This window comes from Oncorhynchus masou, unplaced genomic scaffold (genome assembly GCF_036934945.1).
Source record: "Oncorhynchus masou masou isolate Uvic2021 unplaced genomic scaffold, UVic_Omas_1.1 unplaced_scaffold_1023, whole genome shotgun sequence".
NCBI classification, from domain to species: Eukaryota; Metazoa; Chordata; class Actinopteri; order Salmoniformes; family Salmonidae; genus Oncorhynchus; species Oncorhynchus masou.
The window spans coordinates 165596-174642 of NW_026999918.1; the positions used below are offsets into that span (position 1 = coordinate 165596).

At 39.2% G+C, this 9047-nt stretch overlaps 1 pseudogene; it reads left to right on the forward strand.

The window, feature by feature from the left end:
• The first annotated feature begins 874 nt into the window (after window positions 1-874).
• LOC135528704 (cytochrome P450 3A27-like) overlaps window positions 875-9047 on the forward strand; it is a 23851-nt pseudogene continuing 15678 nt past the window's right edge.

Genomic DNA, 9047 nt, shown 5'->3' on the forward strand with positions numbered 1-9047 from the left:
ATGACATATCGTACCAGCCTTATGGATCCTGGGTTCATGACAGGGGTACCAGCCTTATGGATCCTGGGTTCATGACATATCGTACCAGCCTTATGGATCCTGGGTTCATGACATATCGTACCAGCCTTATGGGTCCTGGGTTCATGACATATCGTACCAGCCTTATGGATCCTGGGTTCATGACAGGGGGTACCAGCCTTAGGGATCCTGGGTTCATGACAGGGGTACCAGCCTTATGGGTCCTGGGTTCATGACATATCGTACCAGCCTTATGGATCCTGGGTTCATGACAGGGGGTACCAGCCTTATGGATCCTGGGTTCATGACATATCGTACCAGCCTTATGGATCCTGGGTTCATGACATATCGTACCAGCATTATGGATCCTGGGTTCATGACATATCGTACCAGCCTTATGGATCCTGGGTTCATGACAGGGGGTACCAGCCTTATGGATCCTGGGTTCATGACAGGGGGTACCAGCCTTATGGATCCTGGGTTCATGACATATCGTACCAGCCTTATGGATCACAATTATTGCGTAATTTCTTCACATTTCATGGACCCAAGATCCAGAGGTAAGGCTGTACAGTGCAGTAGAAGTCTGCCCCAATGCAATTCTAATACAGCCACAGTGGGACTTCAACTATTTTTTGTTTGTCAAATGAACTACTTATTGTCTTTAGTTTAATTCATATAACAACATTCAAACCTTGTTCAGCATTACCTAATCCAAATATGGCATTATATCCACTATTTGAATATTTTTGCATCAGTTTCAATATTGGACCCTTATTTTGAAGGCGAACTGCAAATTCCATTGTGGCTCATCCTTATTCTAGCTAGCATCACACAGGTGCTTTTCCGACGGGATACAATAACAACTTGTAACCTGCACGGTTGTTATTCGAGATCTGCAGCGTCAAAGAAGAACCACACAAGAACTGGACAGAAAAAACAACTCAAAATCTGTCAGACCATCGGAGAAGTGAACTCGAACGAGACTGAGAGAAAACGGAGCCTTTGTGTTCAGAAGCAGCAGGGAGGCGAACCGGAGGAAAGATGATGAGTTTTCTGCCATACTTCTCCGCTGAGACCTGGACCCTCCTGGCCCTCCTCATCACCTTCATTGTAGTGTAAGGACTTACATCAAATCAAATGTTATTCGTCACATGCATCCTAGTTTATCTCGTGGAAATAATCAGTCAATAATATTTCACAAATAAAATAAAGCCGAGCTGGTTCATGAAAACAACAACTTTTGCAGTCTTGGCAAACACTTCTTATACATCTGTCCTCCTTACGTGACACCCATAGTAACTCTTCTAATTGACTCATCACCTCTGGCCTTTACCCACTGTTATCTTATTGCCTTGCACTAAGTTTGGTTTCACTTTAGGGCAAGGAAACTTTAGAGCCACAGCAATAGCTCAACAATACAGACATGTTCTCAACTAGGACAGGTGCATGTAGGACCATAGCAACAGTCCATAGAAATAACCAGTACATGTCATCCGGCTAACTCCTCTGAAGGGAACACTCATGTTCTGGTAAAATCCCAAGAGGTGTAACCATAGCAACAGTCCATAGAAATAACCAGTACATGACATCCTGCTAACTCCTCTGAAAAGAACACTCATGTTCTGGTAAAATCCCATGAGGTGTAACCATAGCAACAGTCCATAGAAATAACCAGTACATGTCATCCGGCTAACTCCTCTGAAGGGAACACTCATGTTCTGGTAAAATCCCAAGAGGTGTAACCATAGCAACAGTCCATAGAAATAACCAGTACATGTCATCCGGCTAACTACTCTGAAAAGAACACTCATGTTCTGATAAAATCCCAAGAGGTGTAACAATAGCAACAGTATATATTAGACCATACCACTGCTACCAAAATAAACAGCCATGTCCTCTCCCCAGACAGGTGCATGTCTAATGGTGTCTGATGACCCAAACCCACATAAACAGTGCACTCATCTTGCAGACCTTCCTGAAATGCATCATGGCCACAAATGTTCTGGAAAATGCTGAATATTAACCGGTGTAGACTAACAGTGAAATGCTTACTTACGGTTCCTTTTCCAACAATGTATCATAACTCAAGAAGAGACCCAGATGGGGACACAGGATGAAGATGGTTGGAGTCTTAGATGTTTAATAGTCCAAAAAGAGTAGGCCAGTGAATGGTCGTGGACATGCAAAAGGTCAAAACCAGATCAGAGTCCAGGAGGTACCGAGTGGCAGACAGGCTCGAGGTCAAGGCAGGCAGAATGGTCAGGCAGGTGGGTACAGAGTCCAGAAACAGGCAAGGGTCAAAATCGGAGGACTTGAAAAAGGAGAAATAGCTTGGACATACAAGACGGACTGGCACAGAGAGACAAGAAACACAGGGATAAATATACAGGGATAAATACACTGGCACAGAGAGACAGAAAACACAGGGATAAATACACTGGGGAAAACAAGCAACACCTGGAGGGAGGTGGGGAAAATTACAAGGACAGGTGAAACAGATCAGGGTGTGACACAATGATAACATGGTTCCTTGCAGAATAACATGGATATATACAGAATAACATGGTTATGTGCAGAATAACATGGATATATACAGAATAACATGGTTATATGCAGAATAACATGGATAATACAGAATAACATGGATATATACAGAATAACATGGATATATACAGAATAACATGGTTATATGCAGAATAACATGGTTATATACAGAATAACATGGCTATATACAGAATAACATGGATATATACAGAATAACATGGCTATATACAGAATAACAAAGTAATATAGAGAATAACATGGCAATATACAGATTAACATGGTTATATACAGAATAACAAAGTAATATAGAGAATAACATGGCTATATACAGATTAACATGGTTATATACAGAATAACAAAGTAATATAGAGAATAACATGGCTATATACAGAATAACTTGGTTATATACAGAATAACATGGCTATATACAGAATAACATGGCTATATACAGAATAACAAAGTAATATAGAGAATAACATGGCTATATACAGAATAACTTGGTTATATACAGAATAACATGGCTATATACAGAATAACATGGCTATATACAGAATAACATGGTTATATACAGAATAACATGGTTATATACAGAATAACATGGCTATATACAGAATAACATGGTTATATACAGAATAACATGGCTATATACAGAATAACATGGTTATATACAAGAATACTATACTTAATATAACTTCTCTAGAACATATTACTATTTACTGTGTGTGTGTGTGTGTGTGTGTGTGTGTACAGGTACGGGTACTGGCCCTACGGTGTATTCACTAAGATGGGTATCCCTGGTCCCAAACCCCTACCTTACTTTGGCACAATGATGGAGTATAGAAAGGTTAGTACCCATTCAGAATAAACATCTCTCTCTCATATTTTAAACAACAGTGTTATTTTTATCCTATGTAAAACAATACATTGAGAAGGAAAAAGAGGACTAGTCTTTTTTGTTGTTTGAACAATAGATAAATACAAGGTCATTTGAGACCTGATCAGTCTAGAAGTTGTATTATTGACCCTGGGGACCATATAAAATAACAAACCCTCCTCAACCCTCACCTATTTCAGGTGTGTTCTCTGTTCAGCTGTAGGACACACCTACATGACCTCCTAGGGCATGTTTTTTTTTATCTCGCTCGCTCTCATTCCATCTCTCTCTCTCTCTTTCTCTCTGTCTCTGTCTCTCTCTGTCTCTCTCTCTCTCTCTCCTCTCTCCCCCTCTCTCTCTCCTCTCTCTCTCTCTCTGTCTCTCTCTGTCTCTCTCTGCAGGGCTTCACTAACTTTGACACAGAGTGCTTTCAGAAGTATGGGAGAATCTGGGGGTGAGTTCAGTTGGCTGTACCGTACTAGGATGACTCACAACTGTACTATTCCTTACAATTCATCACCTGCTGGAGCTGTCATGTGACCATGAGGAATGTTAGTAGTAATATCAACAACAACCCGACTAATGTTTTCTTTGTAGTTTTATATGAGGTGGTTAAATGTGTGTCTGTGTTTCTCCTCTGTGAAGGATCTATGATGGGAGGAAGTCTGTTCTGTGTATCATGTAGTTGTATATATAGTGGTTAAAGCCAGGTCTGTGTTTCTCCTCTGTGAAGGATCTATGATGGGAGGCAGCCTGTTCTGTGTATCATGGAGGATTGTAGGTGTAATCAGACCCCTTCAATTTTTTTCCACATTTTGTTACATTACAGCCTTTTTCTGAAACGGATTAAATTGTTTTTTCCAATCTACTCACACAGTAACCCATAATGACAAAAACAAAACAAATTCAATATCACATTTACGTAAGTATTCAGTCCATTTACTCAGTACTTTGCTGAAGCACTTTTGGCAGCAATTACAGCCTCGCGTCTTCTTGGGTATGATGCTACAAGCTTGGCACACCTATATTTGGGGAGTTTCTCCAATTCTTCTCTGCAGATCTGGTCTCTGGCCACTCAATGACATTCAGAGAACTGTCCCAAAGCCTCCTGTGTTGTCTTGGCTGTGTGCTTAGGGTTGTTGTCCTGTTGGAAGGTGAACCTTCACTCCAGTCTGAGATCCTGATTCTTAACTTCTTGCGTCGAGCAATCCCGGATCCGGGATTCTATTTATAGCCTCAAGCTCATTAGCATAACGCAACGTTAACTATTCATGGAAATCGCAAATGAAATTTAATAAATATATTTGCTCTCAAGCTTAGACTTTTGTTAACAACACTGTCAACTCAGATTTTCAAAATATGCTTTTCAACCATAGCTAAACAAGCATTTGTGTAAGAGTATTGATAGCTAGCATAGCTATAAGCCTAGAATTCAGCCAGCAACATTTTCACAAAAACAAGAAAATCATTCAAATAAAATCATTTACCTTTGAAGAACTTCAGATGTTTTCAATGAGGAGACTCTCAGTTAGATAGCAAATGTTCAGTTTTTCAAAAAAATATTATTTGTGTAGGACAAATCGCTCCGTTTTGTTCACGTTTGGCTATGAAAAAAACCTGTATCCAGTTATAGCCTCAAGCTCATTAGCATAACGTAACGTTATGTGAAAATCGCAAATGAAATGAAATGAATGTGCTAGCTCTCAAGCTTAGCCTTTTCTTAACAACACTGTCATCTCAGATTTTCAAAATATGCTTTTGAACCATAGCAAAGCAAGCATTTGTGTAAGAGTATTGATAGCTAGCGTAGCATTTAGCGTAGCATTTAGCGGGCAACATTTGCACAAAAACCAGAAAAGGATTCAAATAAAATAATTTACCTTTGAAGAACTTCGGATGTTTTCAATGAGGAGACTCAGTTACATAGCAAATGTTCAGTTTTTCCTGAAAGATTCTTTGTGTAGGAGAAATCGCTCCGTTTTGTACATCACGTTTGGATACAAAAAAAAACGAAAATTCAGTCATCAAAACGGCGAACTGTTTTCCAAATTAACTCCGTAATATCGACTGAAACACGGCAAACACTGTTTAGAGTCAGTCCTCAATGTGTTTTTCACATATCTCTTCATTGATATATCGTTCGTGGTAGTCTACTTTTCCGGTGAATCGCTTGGAAAAAGACGTGCAGTTGAAGATGACGCACCAATTTCGACAGAGGACACCGGGCGGACACCTGGCAAATGTAGTCTCTTATGGTCAATCTTCCAATAATATGCCTACAAATATGTCACAATGCTGCAGACACCTTGGGGAAACGATAGATCGGGCAGGCTCAATCCTTGCGCATTCACAGCCATATAAGGAGACAATGAAAAACAGAGCCTCAAAAATCCTGCTCATTTCCTGGTTGAAGTTTCATCTTGGTTTCGCCTGTAGCATCAGTTCTGGGGCACTCACAGACAATGTCTTTGCAGTTTTGGAAACATCATGCATCATCATGCATAGAGCATCTTTTTGCGACAAAATATTGCGCTTAAAACAGGCATGTTTTTTTATCCAATAATGAAATAGCGCCCCCATAGATGTAACAGGTTAAGCAGGTTTTCATCAAGAATCTCAGTACTTTTCTCACTTAATCTTTCCCTCAATCCTGACTAGTCTCCCAGTCCCTGCCGCTGAAAAACCTCCCCACAGCATGATGCTGCCACCACCATGCTTCACTGTAGGGATGATGCCAGGTTTCCTCCAGACATGACACTTTTCATTCAGGCCAAAGAGTTTAATCTTGGTTTCATCATCAGACCAGAGAATCTTGTTTCTCATGGTCTGAGTGTCACGACTTCCACCCAAGTTTGTCCTCTCCTTGTTGACGTCATTGGTCTTCGCCGATCTACTTTTGATTGGTGGAGTGCTGCTGAGATGCTTGTCCTCCTGAAAGGTTCTCCACAGAGGAACTCTGGAGCTCTGTCAGAGTGACCATCAGGTTATCTCCTTGACCCAGGCCCTTTTCCCCCGATTGCTCAGTTTGGACAGGTGGCCAGCTCTAGGAAGAGTCTTGGTAGTTCTTTGATTAAAGAATGATGGAGGCCACTGTGTTTTGGGGGACCTTCAATGCTGCAGAAATGTTTCCCAGATCTGTGGCTCAACACAATCCTGTCTCGGAGCTCTACGGACAATTCTTTCGACCTCATGGCTTGGTTTTTGCTCTGACATTGTTAACTTCCGGTGAAGGAGAGGAGGACCAAAATGCAGCGTGGTTATCTTCTCCATACATCTTTAATAAAGATAATAACGAACAATATACAAAACACACTAAATGTAACTAAACGTACCGTGAAAAACCAAAACAGCCCTATCTGGTGCAAACAAACACAGAGACAGGAACAATCACCCACGAAACACTCAAAGAATATGGCTGCCTAAATATGGTTCCCAATCAGAGACAACGATAAACACCTGCCTCTGATTGAGAACCACTCCAGACAACCATAGACTTTTCTAGACAACTATACTAAACAACAATCCCATAACCTACAAAAAACCCTAGACAAAACACACCACATAAATAACCCATGTCACACCCTGGCCTGACCAAAATAATAAAGAAAACACAAAATACTAAGACCAGGGCATGACAGACATGCACTGTCAACTGTGGACCTTTATATAGACAGGTGTGTGCTTTTCCCAATCATGTACAATGACTGGAATTTACCACAGGTGGACTCCAATCAAGTTGAAGAAACATCTCAAGGATGATCAATGGAAACAGGATGCACCTGAGCTCAATTTGGAGTCTCATTGCAAAGGGTCGGAATACTTATGTAAATTAGGTATTTCTGTTTTCACTTTCTCGTTATGGTGTGATGTCGTTATGGGGTATTGTGATGTTGTTATGGGATATTGTGATGTTGGTATGGGGTATAGTGATGTCGTTATGGGGTATTGTGATGTTGTTATGGGGTATTGTGATGTCGTTATGGGGTATTGTGATGTCATTATGGTGTATTGTGATGTCATTATGGTGAATTTGTTTTTCACCTTTATTTAACCGGGTGTGTGTTTCTCCTCTGTTTCTCCTCTGTGAAGGATCTATGATGGGAGGCAGTCTGTACCATGTAGTTGTATATATATATAGTGGTTAAAGCCAGGTGTGTGTTTCTCCTCTGTGAAGGATCTATGATGGGAGGCAGTCTGTACCATGTAGTTGTATATATATATAGTGGTTAAAGCCAGGTGTGTGTTTCTCCTCTGTGAAGGATCTATGATGGGAGGCAGCCTGTTCTGTGTATCATGGACAAAAGCATGATCAAGACCGTCCTGATTAAAGAGTGTTACAACATCTTCACCAACCGCAGGGTGATACACACACACACACACACACACACACACACACATTGAATAATAATAATAACCCTACATGTATTGCTGATACTATTAATACATTATTTGTGGCATCATTTCAAAGTAGTGTGAATATTACGTAAGCAGAATGATGAATAAATCATATATTTGTTCAAACTGTCCATGTTGTAGAACTTTACGTTTCTGAACGGTGAGCTGTTTGACGCGGTGTCCGTTGCCGAGGACGATACATGGAGACGGATCCGCAGTGTCCTCTCACCTTCCTTTACCTCTGGACGACTAAAGGAGGTAGAACCATCCCTCCAACTCTCCCTTTCTATGTTTTATCAACTTGTTATAAACTCGTTATAGCTTGTTATAAACTTTATAAACTCATTATAGCTTGTTATAAACTCTATAAACTCATTATAGCTTGTTATAAACTCATTATAGCTTGTTATAAACTCATTATAGCTTGTTATAAACTCTATAAACTTATTATAGCTTGTTATAACTCTATAAACTCATTATAGCTTGTTATAAACTCTATAAACTCATTATAGCTTGTTATAAACTCATTATAGCTTGTTATAAACTCTATAAACTCATTATAGCTTGTTATAAACTCATTATAGCTTGTTATAAACTCTTTATTAACTCATTATAGCTTGTTATAAACTCTTTATTAACTCATTATAGCTTGTTATAAACTCTATAAACTCATTATAGCTTGTTATAAACTCTTTATAAACTCTATAGCTTGTTATAATTCTTCATTAACTTATTATAGCTTGTTATAAACTCTATATAAACTCAGAACTTGTTATAAACTCTTCAGCTCATTATAGCTTGTTATAAACTCATTATAGCTTGTTATAAATTCTATATCAACTCATTATAATTTGTTATAAACTCTTCAGCTCATTATAGCTTGTTATAAATTCTATATAAACTCATTACAGCTTGTTATAAACTTCATCACATCACATTGCCAAATACATTTAAACTCACTTTTTCACAATTCTTGACATTTAATCTGAGTAAAATTTCCCTGTTTCAGGTCAATTAGGATCACCACTTAATTTTAAGAATGTGAAATGTCAGAATAATAGTATAGAGAATGATTTATTTCAGCTTTATTTCTTTCATCACATTCCCAGTGGGTCAGTTTACATACACTCAATTAGTATTTGGTAGCATTGCCTTTAAATTGTTTAACTTGGGTCAAATGTTTTGGGTAGCCTTCCACAAGCTTTCCACAATA